The sequence below is a fragment of the Arachis hypogaea genome, chromosome 13 (assembly GCF_003086295.3).
Source record: "Arachis hypogaea cultivar Tifrunner chromosome 13, arahy.Tifrunner.gnm2.J5K5, whole genome shotgun sequence".
Taxonomy (NCBI): domain Eukaryota; kingdom Viridiplantae; phylum Streptophyta; class Magnoliopsida; order Fabales; family Fabaceae; genus Arachis; species Arachis hypogaea.
In genome coordinates this window covers 85,847,977-85,862,271 of record NC_092048.1, presented here as the reverse complement: position 1 = coordinate 85,862,271, position 14,295 = coordinate 85,847,977, and the positions used below count along the sequence as shown (strand labels likewise).

The 14,295-nt window shown below is 39.7% G+C and overlaps 1 non-coding gene across 1 annotated transcript; it reads left to right on the top strand.

Moving 5' to 3' along the window:
- Nucleotides 1-6,366: 6,366 nt before the first annotated feature.
- LOC112739912 (small nucleolar RNA R71) lies at nt 6,367-6,474 on the top strand. Its single transcript, XR_003170847.1, has one exon. It is a non-coding gene; the product is annotated as a small nucleolar RNA R71 (small nucleolar RNA).
- The last annotated feature ends 7,821 nt before the right edge of the window (nt 6,475-14,295 follow it).

Here is a 14,295-nt window from a genome sequence, read left to right as displayed (position 1 = left end):
TCAGATAAGCGCATAGAGATGCTTTCGTTCCTCTAAACCTCTGCTTTCCTGCTGTCTTCGTCCAATCAATCCTACTCCTTTCCATGGCTGGCTTTATGTAAGGACATCACCGTTGTCAATGGCTACTTTTTATCCTCTCTGGAAAATGGTCCGATGCGCTGTCACTGCATGGCTAATCGTCTGGAGGCATCACCCTTGTCAATGGCTGCATTCCATCCTCTTGTGAAAATGGTCCAAATGCTCTGTCACAGCATGGCTAATCATCTGAGGTTCTCGATCACACTGGAATAGGATTCACCCTCCTTTTGCGTCTGTCACTACGCCCAGCACTCGCGAGTTTGAAATTCGTCACAGTCATTCAATCTCAGAGTCCTACTCGGAATACCACAGACAAGGTTTAGACTTTCCGGACTCTCATGAATGCCGCCATCAATCTAGCTTATACCACGAAGATTCTGATTAAGAGATCCAAGAGATACTCATTCAATCTAAGGTAGAACGGAAGTGGTTGTCAGGCACGCGTTCATAGGGAATGATGATGATTGTCACGTTCATCACATTCAGGTTGAAGTGCGAATGAATATCTTAGAAGCGGAATAAGTTGAATTGAATAGAAAAACAGTAGTACTTTGCATTAATTCATGAGGAACAGCAGAGCTCCACACCTTAATCTATGGAGTGCAGAAACTCTACTGTTTGAAAATACATAAGTGGAAGGTTCAGGCATGGCCGAATGGCCAGCCCCCATGATCTAAGAACCAGACGTCCCAAGATTCAAAGATGTCTAATACAATAGTAAAAAGTCCTATTTATACTAAACTAGTTACTCGGGTTTACAGAAGTAAGTAATTGATGCATAAATCCACTTCCGGGGCCCACTTGGTGTGTGCTTGGGCTGAGCTTGAAGTTTCCACGTGCAGAGGCTCTTTCTGGAGTTGAACGCCAGGTTGTAACGTGTTTCTGGCGTTCAACTCTGGTTTGTGACGTGTTTCTGGCATTTAACTCCAGACAGCAGCGTAAAACTGGCGTTCAACGCCCTTTTACGTCATCTAAACTCGGCCAAAGTATGGACTATTATATATTTCTGGAACGCCCTGGATGTATACTTTCCAACGCAATTGGAAGCGCGCCATTTTGAGTTCTGTAGCTCCAGAAAATCCATTTCGAGTGCAGGGAGGTCAGAATCCAACAGCATCAGCAGTCCTTCTTCAACCTCTGAATCTGATTTTTGCTCAAGTCCCTCAATTTCAGCCAGAAAATACCTGAAATCACAGAAAAATACACAAACTCATAGTAAAGTCCAGAAATGTGAATTTAACATAAAAACTAAAGAAAACATCCCTAAAAGTAACTAGATTCTACTAAAAACATACTAAAAACAATGCCAAAAAGCGTATAAATTATCCGCTCATCACAACACCAAACTTAAATTGTTGCTTGTCCCCAAGCAACTGAAAATCAAATAGGATAAAAAGAAGAGAATATACTATAAATTCCAAACTATCAATGAAACATAGCTCCAATCAGATGAGCGGGACTTGTAGCTTTTTGCCTCTTGAATAGTTTTGGCATCTCACTTTATCCATTGAGGTTCAGAATGATTGGCATCTATAGGAACTCAGAGTTCAGATAGTGTTATTAATTCTCCTAGTTTAGTATGTTGATTCTTGAACACAGCTATTTTATGTGTCTTGGCCGTGGCCCTAAGCACTTTGTTTTCCAGTATTACCACCGGATACATAAATGCCACAGACATATAACTGGGTGAACCTTTCCAGATTGTGACTCAGCTTTGCTAGAGTCCCTAATTAGAGGTGTCCAGGGATCTTAAGCACACTCTTTTTTTTTTTGCTTTGGACCTTGACTTTAACCGCTCAGTCTCAAGTTTTCACTTGACACCTTCACGCCACAAGCACATGGTTAGGGACAGCTTGGTTTAGCCGCTTAGGCCAGGATTTTATTCCTTTAGGCCCTCCTATCCACTGATGCTCAAAGCCTTGGGATCCTTTCTATTTACCCTTGCCTTTTGGTTTTAAGGGTTATTGGCTTTTTGCTCTTGCCTCTTGGTTTCAAGAGCTTTTGGCTTTTTCTGCTTGCTTTTTATTTTTTTTTCGCCTATTTTTTTTTTCTGCAAGCTTTGTTCTTTGCTGTTTTTTCTTGCTTCAAGAATTAATTTTATGATTTTTCAGATTATCAAATAACATGTCTCCTTGTCATCATTCTTTCAAGAGCCAACATATTTAACATTCTTAAACAACAACTTCAAAGGACATGTGCACTGTTCAAGCATTCATTCAGAAAACAAAAAGTATTGTCACCACATCAATATAATTAAACTAAGTTCAAGGATAAATTCGAAACTCATGTACTTCTTATTCTTTTGAATTAAAACATTTTTTTATTTAAGAGAGGTGATGGATTCATAGGACATTCATAACTTTAAGACATAGTTACTAACTACTAATGATCATGTAATAAGACACAAACTTAGATAAGCACTTAACATAGAAAACGAAAAACAGAGAATGTAAGAACAAGGAATGAGTCCACCTTAGTGATGATGGCATTTCCTTCTTGAGGAACCAATGATGTCCTTGAGCTCTTCTATGTCTCTTCCTTGTCTTTGTTGCTCCTCCCTCATTGCTTTTTGATCTTCTCTCATTTCATGAAGGATGATGGAGTGCTCTTGATGTTCCACCCTTAATTGTCCCATGTTGGAACTTAATTCTCCTAGGGAGGTGTTGACTTGCTCCCAATAGTTTTGTGGAGGAAAATGCATTTGAGGCATCTCCGGGATCTCATGGTGATGAGCTTCATGCGTCTCTTGAGATCCATGAATGGGCTCTCTTGCTTACTCCATCCTTTTCTTAGTGATGGGCTTCTCTTCCTCAATGGGAATGTCTCCTTCTATGAAAGCTCCAACTGAGTAACATAGATGGCAAATAAGATGAGGAAAAGCTAGCCTTGCCCAAGGAGAGGGCTTTTCGGCTATTTTGTAGAGTTCAAGGGAGATGACTTCATGAACTTCTACTTTCTCTCCAATCATGATGCTATGAATCATGATGGCCCGATCCACAGTAACTTCAGATCGGTTGCTAGTGGGGATGATGGAGCATTGGATAAACTCTAACCATCCTCTAGCTACAGGCTTGAGGTCCAGTCTTCTTAGTTGAACCGGCTTGCCTTTGGAGTCAATCTTCCATTGAGCTTCTTCCACACATATGTCCATGAGGACTTGGTCCAACCTTTGATTAAAGTTGACCCTTCTAGTGTCGGGGCGTGCATCTCCTTGCATCATAGGCAAGTTAAACGCCAACCTTACATTCTCCGGACTAAAATCTAAGTATTTCCCCCGAACCATTGTAATGTAGTTCTTTGGATTCGGGTTCTTACTTTGATCATGGTTCTTAGTGATCCATGCATTGGCATAGAACACTTGAACCATTAGGATGCCGACTTGTTGGATGGGGTTTGTTAGAACTTCCCAACCTCTTCTTTGGATTTCATGTCGGATCTTCGGATACTCATTTCCCTTGAGTTTGAAAGGGACCTCAGGGATCACCTTCTTCTTGACCACAACATCATAGAAGTGGTCTTGATGAGCTTTGGAGATGAATCTTTCCATCTCCCATGACTCGGAGGTGGAAGCTTTTGTCTTCCCTTTCCCTTTTCTAGAGGATTCTCCGGTCTTAGGTGCCATCAATGGTAATGGAAAAACAAAAAGCTTATGCTTTTACCACACCAAACTTAAAATATTGCTTGCCCTCGAGCAAGAGAAGAAAGAATAGATGAAGAAGAAGAAGAAAATATGGAGGAGAGGGGGGAGGGGTGTATTCGGCCAAGAAGAGAAGAGAGGGTTGTGTTGTGTGAAAATGAGGAAGAATGGAGGGCTATATATAGGGAATGGAGGGGGGTAAGGTTCGGCCATATAGGGTGGGTTTGGGTGGGAAATTGATTTTGAATTTTGAAGGTAGGTGAAGTTTATGAGGTAGGTTTATGGGGAAGAGTGGATGGATGTGAGTGGTGAAGTGGTGATAGGGAAGACAGATTGAGGTGATTGGTAAAGAGTTTTGGGGAAGAGTGTTTATAGGATTGTGTGAAAGAGGGGTGAGAAGAAGTGAGTGGAGGTAGGTGGGGATCCTGTGGGGTCCACAGATCCTGAGGTGTTCAAGGATTTACAACCTTGCACCAAATTAGGAATGCAAAATGCCCTTGCACACAACTCTGGGCGTTCAGCGCCAGATTGGTGCTTGTTCTGGGCGTTGAACACCCATTTGTTGCCCATTTCTGGCGTTGAACGCCAGAACCATGCTTGTTCTGGGCGTTCAGCGCCAGCTCTTCTCCAGGGTGCAATTCTGGCGTTCAAACGCCCAGATGCTGCCCATTTTGGGCGTTCAGCGCCAGAACCATGCTCTGTTCTGGCGTTGAACACCAGCCAGATGCTTCTTACTGGCGTTTAGACGCCAGTGAGATCCTCCTCCAGGGTGTGATTTTTCTTCTGCTGTTTTTGATTCCGTTTTTAATTTTTATATTTATTTTGTGACTCCACATGATCATGAACCTGATAAAACATGAAAGAACAAGAAAAATAAAATTTGATAAATAAAAATTGGGTTGCCTCCCAATAAGCGCTTCTTTAATGTCAATAGCTTGACAGTGGGCTCTCATGGAGCCTCACAGATGTTCAGAGCATTGTTGAGACTTCCCAACACCAAACTTAGAGTTTGGATATGGGAGTTCAACACCAAACTTAGAGTTTGGTTGTGGCCTCCCAATACCAAACTTAGAGTTTGACTGTGGGGGCTCTGGTTGACTCTGTTTTGAGAGAAGCTTTTTATGCTTCCTCTCCATGTTTACAGAAGGATGACCTCGAGTTTTAAACTCAAGGGAGTCCTCATTCAGTTGAAGGACTAGTTCGCCTCTGTCAACATCAATCACAGCTCTTGCTGTGGCTAGGTAGGGTCTTCCAAGAATGATGGATTCATCATCATTCTTCCCAGTATCCAGGACTATGAAATCAGCAGGGATGTAAAGGCCTTCAACCTTTACTAACACGTCCTCTACTTGTCCATAAGCCTGTTTTCTTGAATTGTCTGCCATCTCTAATGAGATTTTAGCAGCTTGTACCCCATAGATTCCCAGTTTCTCTATTACAGAGAGGGGCATGAGGTTTATCCCTGACCCAAGGTCACATAGAGCCTTCTCAAAGGTCATGGTGCCTATGGTACAATGTATTAAGAACTTTCCAGGATCCTGTTTCTTCTGAGGCAATGTCAGTTGATCCAGATCACTCAGTTCATTGGTGAACAAGGGAGGTTCATCTTCCCAAGTCTCAATACCAAATAATTTGGCATTCAGCTTCATGATTGCACCAAGGTACTTGGTGACTTGCTCCTCAGTAACATCCTCATTCTCTTCAGAAGAGGAATACTCATCAGAGCTCATGAATGGCATAAGAAGGTTCAATGGAATCTCTATGGTCTCTAGATGAGTCTCAGATTCCTTTGGTTCCTCAGAGGGAAGCTCCTTATTGATCACTGGACATCCCAGGAGGTCTTCCTCCTTGGGATTCACGTCCTCCTCCTCTTTTGTGGTTTTGGCCATGATGGTCATTTCAATGGCCTTGCACTCTCCTTTTGGATTTTCTTCTGTATTGCTCGGGAGAGTACTAGGAGGGATTTCAGTGATCCTTTTACTCATCTAGCCCACTTGTGCTTCCAAATTTCTAATGGAGGACCTTGTTTCATTTATGAAACTCACAGTGGCCTTAGATAGATCAGAGACTAAGTTTGCTAAATTAGAAATATTTTGTTCAGAGTTCTCTGTCTGTTGCTGAGTGGATGATGGAAAAGGCTTGCTATTGCTAAACCTGTTTCTTCCACCATTATTAAAGCCTTGTTGAGGCTTTTGTTGATCCTTCCATGAGAGATTTGGGTGATTTCTCCATGATGAGTTATAGGTGTTTCCATAAGGTTCACCTAAGCAATTTACCTCTGCTATTGCAGGGTTCTCAGGATCATAAGCTTCTTCTTCAGAAGATGCCTCTTGAGTACTGTTGGATGCAGCTTGCATTCCATTCAGACTCTGAGAAATCATATTGACTTGCTGAGTCAATATTTTGTTCTGAGCCAGTATGGCATTCAGAGTATTAATTTCAAGAACTCCCTTCTTCTGAGGCGTCCCATTACTCACAGGATTCCTCTCAGAAGTGTACATGAACTGGTTGTTAGCAACCATGTCAATGAGTTCTTGAGCTTCTGCAGGCATTTTCTTTAGGTGAATGGATCCACCTGCAGAAGTGTCCAATGACATCTTAGCTAATTCAGACAGACCATCATAGAATATATCCAGGATGGTCCATTCTGAAAGCATATCAGAAGGACACTTTTTGGTCAGTCCTTTGTATCTCTCCCAAGCTTCATAGAGGGATTCACCTTCTTTCTATCTGAAGGTCTGAACATCCACTCTAAGCTTACTCAGCTTTTGAGGAGGAAAGAACTTGGCTAAGAAAGCCTTGACCAGCTTATCCCAAGAGTTCAGGCTATCCTTAGGTTGAGAGTCCAACCATACTCTAGCTCTGTCTCTTACAGCAAAAGGGAAAAGCATGAGCCTGTAGACTTCAGGATCTACTCCATTAGTCTTAACAGTATCACATATCTGTAAGAATTCAGTTAAAAACTGAAAAGGATCTTCAGATGGAAGTCTATGAAACTTGCAGTTCTGCTGCATCAGAGAAACTAATTGAGGTTTCAGCTCAAAATTGTTTACTCCAATGGCAGGAATGGAGATGCTTCTTCCATGTAAATTGGAATAAGGTGCAGTAAAGTCACCAAGCATCCTCCTTGCATTATTATTATTTTCGGCTGCCATCTCCTCTTCTTGTTCGAAAATTCCTGACAGGTGCTTACTGGTTTGTTGTAATTTAGCTTCTCTTAGTTTCTTCTTCAGAGTCCTTTCAGGTTCTGGATCTGCTTCAACAAGAATATTCTTGTCCTTGCTCCTGCTCATATGAAAAAGAGGGAACAGAAAAATAATAATAATAGGGATCCTTTTTGCCCAGGTATAGAGGTTCCCTTTAGGTGAGTGGAAGAAAGGAAGAGTAGAAGAAAAGAAGAAGAGAAAATCTGAACTCAGAGAGAGAGAGAGAGAGAATTTTCGAAAATTATTTTTGAAAAAGAGTTAGTGATTTTCGAAAATTGTTTTTGAAAAAGGTTAGTAATTTTCGAAAATTACAATCAAAATTTAAAATAATTAGTTAATTAAAAAGAATTTTTGAAAAAGAGGGAGATATTTTCGAAAATTAGAGAGAGAGAGAGAGTTAGTTAGGTAGTTTTGAAAAAGATAAGAAACAAAAAGTTAGTTAGTTAGTTGAAACAAATTTGAAAATCAATTTTGAAAAGATAAGAAGATAGGAAGTTAGAAAGGATATTTTAAAATCAATTTTTGAAAAAGATAAGATAAGAAGATATTTTTGAAAAGATATGATTGAAACTAGTTTTGAAAAAGATTTAATTTTTAAAATCACAATTAATGACTTGATTCACAAGAAATCACAAAATATGATTCTAGAACTTAAAGTTTGAATCTTTCTTAACAAGTAAGTAACAAACTTGAAATTTTTGAATCAAAACATTAATTGATGATGTTATTTTTGAAAATTATGTGATAAAGATAAGAAAAAAATTTTTGAAAATATTTTTAAAATTTTCAAAAATAAATAAGAAAAATGAAAAAGATTTGATTTTTGAAAAAGATTTTGAAAAAGATAAGATTTTTAAATTGAAAATTTGATTTGACTCATAAAAACAACTAGATTTTAAAAAGTTTTGAAAAAGTCAACTCAAATTTTCGAAATTTATGAGTGAAAAAGGGAAAGATATTTTTTTTATTTTTGAATTTTTAATGATGAGAGGGAAAAACATGAAAAAGACTCAATGCATGAAAATTTTGGATCAAAATAATGAATACATGCAAGAATGCTATGAATGTCAAGATGAACACCAAGAACACTTTGAATGTCAAGATGAACATCAAGAACTTATTTTTGAAAAATTTTTAATGCAAAGAAAACATGCAAGACACCAAACTTAAAAATTTTTCATGTATAGACATTATGAATGCAAGAATGTATATGAAAAACAAGAAAAGACACAAAACATGAAAACATCAAGATCAAACAAGAAGACTTACCAAGAACAACTTGAAGATCATGAAGAACACTATGAATGCATGAATTTTTCGAAAAATGCAAGATGAATATGCAATTGACACCAAACTTTCAACGTGACTCAAGACTCAAACAAGAAACATGAAATATTTTTTATTTTTATGATTTTTTTATTTTTTTGGATTTTTGTATATTTTTTTCGAAAAAAACATATAGGAAAAAGAAAATAAGGATTTCAAAATTTTTTAATATGAATTCCAGGAATCTTGTATTCTTAGTCTAAAGCTCCAATTCGAGGGTTAGGCATGGCTTAATAGCCAGCCAAGCTTTAGTATGTAACTCAAACATGCCACGGCTGACATTCCAATTAACTTGCCTCTATGCTGATGGTTGGAAGCCCCTATCCAAAAGAATTAGACATGGCTTTACAGCCAGCCAGGCTTCAACATGCTTCATGAAACTCAAGAATTCATTCTTAAAAATTCTGAAGAAAAATATATTTTTGAAAAGATTTATTTATTTATTTATTTTTGAAAACAGATGAGAAATTTTTGAAAGGATTTTGAAAAATTTTTGAAAATAAAACAAAAAAAAATTACCTAATCTGAGCAACAAGATGAACCGTCAGTTGTTCAAACTCGAACAATCCCCAACAACGGCGCCAAAAACTTGGTGCACGAAATTGTGTTCTCAGGCAAGGCGCCAAAAAAACTCTGTGCGCACGTCTTAATAAATTATTTTTCATTCACAACTTCGATACAACTAACCAGCAAGTGCACCGGGTCGTCCAAGTAATAAACCTTACGTGAGTAAGGGTCGATCCCACGGAGATTGTTGGTATGAAGCAAGCTATGGTCACCTTGTAGATCTCAGTCAGGCGGATATAAAATAGTTATGGAGTTTTCGAAAATAAATAATAAAATAAGGATAGAAATACTTATGTAAATCATTGGTGAGAATTTCAGATAAGCGCATAGAGATGCTTTCGTTCCTCTGAACCTCTGCTTTCCTGCTGTCTTCGTCCAATCAATCCTACTCCTTTCCATGGCTGGCTTTATGTAAGGACATCACCGTTGTCAATGGCTACTTTTTATCCTCTCTGGAAAATGGTCCGATGCGCTATCACTGCATGGCTAATCGTCTGGAGGCATCACCCTTGTCAATGGCTGCATTCCATCCTATTGTGAAAATGGTCCAAATGCTCTGTCACAGCATGGCTAATCATCTGAGGTTCTCGATCACACTGGAATAGGATTCACCCTCCTTTTGCGTCTGTCACTACGCCCAGCACTTGCGAGTTTGAAGTTCGTCACAGTCATTCAATCTCAGAGTCCTACTCGGAATACCACAGACAAGGTTTAGACTTTCCGGACTCTCATGAATGCCGCCATCAATCTAGCTTATACCACGAAGATTCTGATTAAGAGATCCAAGAGATACTCATTCAATCTAAGGTAGAACGGAAGTGGTTGTCAGGCACGCATTCATAGGGAATGATGATGATTGTCACGTTCATCACATTCAGGTTGAAGTGCGAATGAATATCTTAGAAGCGGAATAAGTTGAATTGAATAGAAAAATAGTAGTACTTTGCATTAATTCATGAGGAACAGCAGAGCTCCACACCTTAATCTATGGAGTGCAGAAACTCTACTGTTTGAAAATACATAAGTGGAAGGTTCAGGCATGGCCGAATGGCCAGCCCCCATGATCTAAGAACCAGACGTCCCAAGATTCAAAGATGTCTAATACAATAGTAAAAAGTCCTATTTATACTAAACTAGTTACTCGGGTTTACAGAAGTAAGTAATTGATGCATAAATCCACTTCCGGGGCCCACTTGGTGTGTGCTTGGGCTGAGCTTGAAGTTTCCACGTGCAGAGGCTCTTTCTGGAGTTGAACGCCAGGTTGTAACGTGTTTCTGGCGTTCAACTCTGGTTTGTGACGTGTTTCTGGCGTTTAACTCCAGACAGCAGCGTAGAACTGGCATTCAACGCCCTTTTACGTCATCTAAACTCGGCCAAAGTATGGACTATTATATATTTCTGGAACGCCCTAGATGTGTACTTTCCAACGCAATTGGAAGCGCACCATTTTGAGTTCTGTAGCTCCAGAAAATCCTTTTCGAGTGCAGGGAGGTTAGAATCCAACAGCATCAGCAGTCCTTCTTCAACCTCTGAATCTGATTTTTGCTCAAGTCCCTCAATTTCAGCCAGAAAATACCTGAAATCACCGAAAAACACACAAACTCATAGTAAAGTCCAGAAATGTGAATTTAACATAAAAACTAAAGAAAATATCCCTAAAAGTAACTAGATTCTACTAAAAACATACTAAAAACAATGCCAAAAAACGTATAAATTATCCGCTCATCAGAAGACCTCCTGGGACATTCAGTGACCAATAAGGAGTTTCCCTTTGAGGAACCAAAGGAATCTGAGGCTCATCTAGAGACCATAGAGATTCCATTGAACCTCCTTCTGCCCTTCATGAGCTCTGATGAGTATTCTTCTTCTGAAGAGAATGAAGACGTTACTGAAGAGTAAGTTCCTAAGTACCTTAGTGCAATCATGAAGCTGAATGCCAGACTATTTGGTAATGAGACTTGGGAAGATGAACCTCCCTTGATCACCAATGAACTAAATGCATTGGATAGGCAGAAATTGCCTCAAAAGAAACAGGATCCTGGTAAATTCTTAATACCTTGTACCATAGGCACCATGACCTTTGAGAAGGCTCTGTGTGACCTGGGGTTAGGAATAAATTTAATGTCACTCTCTGTAATGGAGAAACATGGCATCTTTGAGGTGCAAGCTGCCAGAATCTCATTAGAGATGGCAGACAACTCAAGAAAACAGGCTTATGGAAAAGTAGAGGACGTGTTAGTAAAGGTTGAAGGCCTTTACATCCCTGCTAATTTAATAATCCTAGACACTGGGAAGGATGAAGATGAATCTATCATCCTTGGAAGACCCTTCCTAGCCATAGCAAGAGCTGTGATTGATGTGGACAGAGGAGAGTTGGTCCTTCAACTGAATGAGGACAACCTTGTGTTTAAAACTCAAGGATCTCCTTTTATAACCATGGAGAGGAAGCATGAAAAGCTTCTCTCACTGCAGAGTCAACCAAAGCCCCCATAGTCAAACTCTAAGTTTGGTGTTGGGAGGCCACAACCAAACTCTAAGTTTGGTGTTGAACCCCCACATTCAAACTCTAAGTTTGGTGTTGGGAGGTTCCAACCTTGCTCTGATTATCTGTGAGGCTCCATGAGAGCTCACTGTCAAGCTATTGACATTAAAGAAGCACTTGTTGGGAGGCAACCCAATGTTATTTAATCATATCTATTTTATTTTCTTTTTGTTATTTCATGTTTTATTAGGTTGATGATCATGTGGAGTCACAAAAACTACTGAAAAATCAAAAACAGAATGAAAAACAGCATTAAAAATAGCACACCCTGGAGGAGGAGTATTCTGGCATTTAAACGCCAGAAACAAGCATCTGTCTGGCGTTTAACGCCAGAAACAAGCACCAAGCTGGCGTTTAACGCCAGAAACAAGCATCTGCCTGGCATTAAACGCCAGAAACAAGCTACATTTGGGCGTTTAACGCCAGAAACAAGCAGCAGTCTGGCGTTAAACGCCAGGATTGCACAGCAAGGGCGTTTAGCATGCCTAAATGGAGTAGGGATGTTAAGTCCTTGACCCCTCTTGATCTGTGGACCCCACAGGATCTCCACCTACCACACCTCTTCTTCCCTCATCTTCACACCTTCTCATAACACTCTTCCCCAAAATAACCTCCACTAATCACCTCCATTACTCCTCCAAAACCATCATACAACCCACCTACACCCACCCACTCAAATTCAAACCATCACTCCTTCCTTTTCACACATCATAACCACCTAAAACCCCCTTGGCCGAACCACTCACACCTCTCCATCTCATCTATTTTCTTCTTCTTCTACTCCCTCTTCTCTTCTTTTGCTCGAGGACGAGCAAACCTTCTAAGTTTGGTGTGGTAAAAGTGTTGCTTTTTGATTTTCCATAACCATTTATGACACCTAAGGCCAGAGAAACCTCTAGAAAGAGGAAAGGAAAGGCAAAAGCTTCCACCTATGAGTCATGGGAGATGGAGAGATCCATCTCAAAAGCTTATCAATAAGAAAAGGATGGAGCAAACAAGAGCATGAGGAAATTTCTCATCATGAAATCCCTGAGATACCTCAAGGGATGCACTTCCCTCCACAAAACTATTGGGAGCAAATCAACTAGGAGAATTAAGTTCCAACATGGGACAACTAAGGATGGAGCACCAAGAGCACTCCATCATCCTCCATGAGATTAGAGAAGATCAAAGAGCTATGAGAGAGGAACAACAAAGACAAGGAAGAGACATAGAGGAGCTCAAAAGCACCATTGGTTCTTCAAGAAGAGGAAGACGCCACCCTCACTAAGGTGGACTCATTCCTTAATCTCCTTATCTATTTATTTTACTGTTTTTCGATTTTTGAGCTTTATATTTTATTTATGTTTGTGTCTTTACTATATGATCACTAGTGTCTAAGTGTCTATGCCTTAAAGTTATGAATGTCCTATGAATCTATCACCTCTCTTAAATGAAAAATGTTTTAATCACAAAAGAACAAGAAGTACATGATTTCGAATTCATCCTTGAAATTAGTTTAATTATTTTGATGTGGTGGCAACACTTTTTGTTTTCTTAATGAATGCTTGAACAGTGCATATGTCTTTTGATATTGTGGTTTATGAATGTTAAATATGTTGGCTCTTGAAAGAATGATGAAAAAGGAGAAATGTTATTGATAATATGAAAAATCATAAAATTGATTCTTGAAGCAAGAAAAAGCAGTGAATACAAAAGCTTGCGAAAAAAAAAAAGAGAGAAAAGAAAAATGGCGAAAAAAAAGAGAGAAAGAAAAAAGAAAAAGCAAGCAGAAAAAGTCAAAAGCTCTTTAAACCAAAAGGCAAGAGCAAAAAGCCAATAGTCCTTAAAACCAAAAGGCAAGGTTAATAAAAAGGATCCAAGGCTTTGAGCATCAGTGGATAGGAGAGCCTAAAGGAATAAAATCCTGGCCTAAGTGGCTAAACCAAGCTGTCCCTAACCATGTGCTTGTGGCGTGAAGGTGTCAAGTGAAAACTTGAGAATGAGCGGTTAAAGTCAAGGTCCAAAGCAAAAGAAGAGTGTCCTTAAGATCCTCCGCTTCTGTCACCATCCAAAGCAACTCATTGAAGTGGGTTGCGACCAGCATCTGAAAAACACAACAGAAATATGGTATGAGAACCGGAGGTTCTCAATATGTTAACAGTGCCCAGTGATGTAGGATATAAGACCTCGGGATGCCAAAGGCAATCCTAAGCTCCATATCCATCACAATATTTCAAACTTAAGCATTCTAAAACAAATAAGCATAGTATAAACCTTAACATAAATAAACCAGGCAATCTATCTTAGGGGATTTCTACTCTAACTAAGCACCGCTGTCCCACAGCCTTCACTAACCTATCCTCTATGCGATACTATCGTCGCCGCCTTCCGAACCTCCTCAATCCCAGTAGAAAACACAGATAATATACAATGCAAGTATAACACAAGTATTGACATATAAGGCGATTAATTCAAATAGCAATTAGGCATGTTATACAAATAGGCAAGCCATTACAAGTAAACAAAGCATACAAATAGATAGAAAATGCATATGATGAATGCCTGCCCTACTGGCTGTGATATCACATTGTAGGTTCGACTGCCAACCCGATACATCTCCATGGAGACGTCGCCCTTCGGAATTCTTATATGGGAACCTCCAAGATATAGTGCTCGGATCACTGTCCAGGTACCGACGCCTGCACACTCTATAGATCCGAAGGGATGCGAACGGGATACTCTTGCCATAGACCTCACATCTCAATGCAAGCGGGATGAACCATCGGCCTTACGCCGACGCTGCTACCTCGACAGGCGGGATCCAACCACCGTCCCTGCTGGGCACATAGCGTCTCATAATCTCAATATAAAACATTATTTCAGTGGTTTCAAAAAAACATTTTCAGTATAAAGTGGATCCATCAATCTCGTTCAGAGTCTTCGACTCATCTCAACCA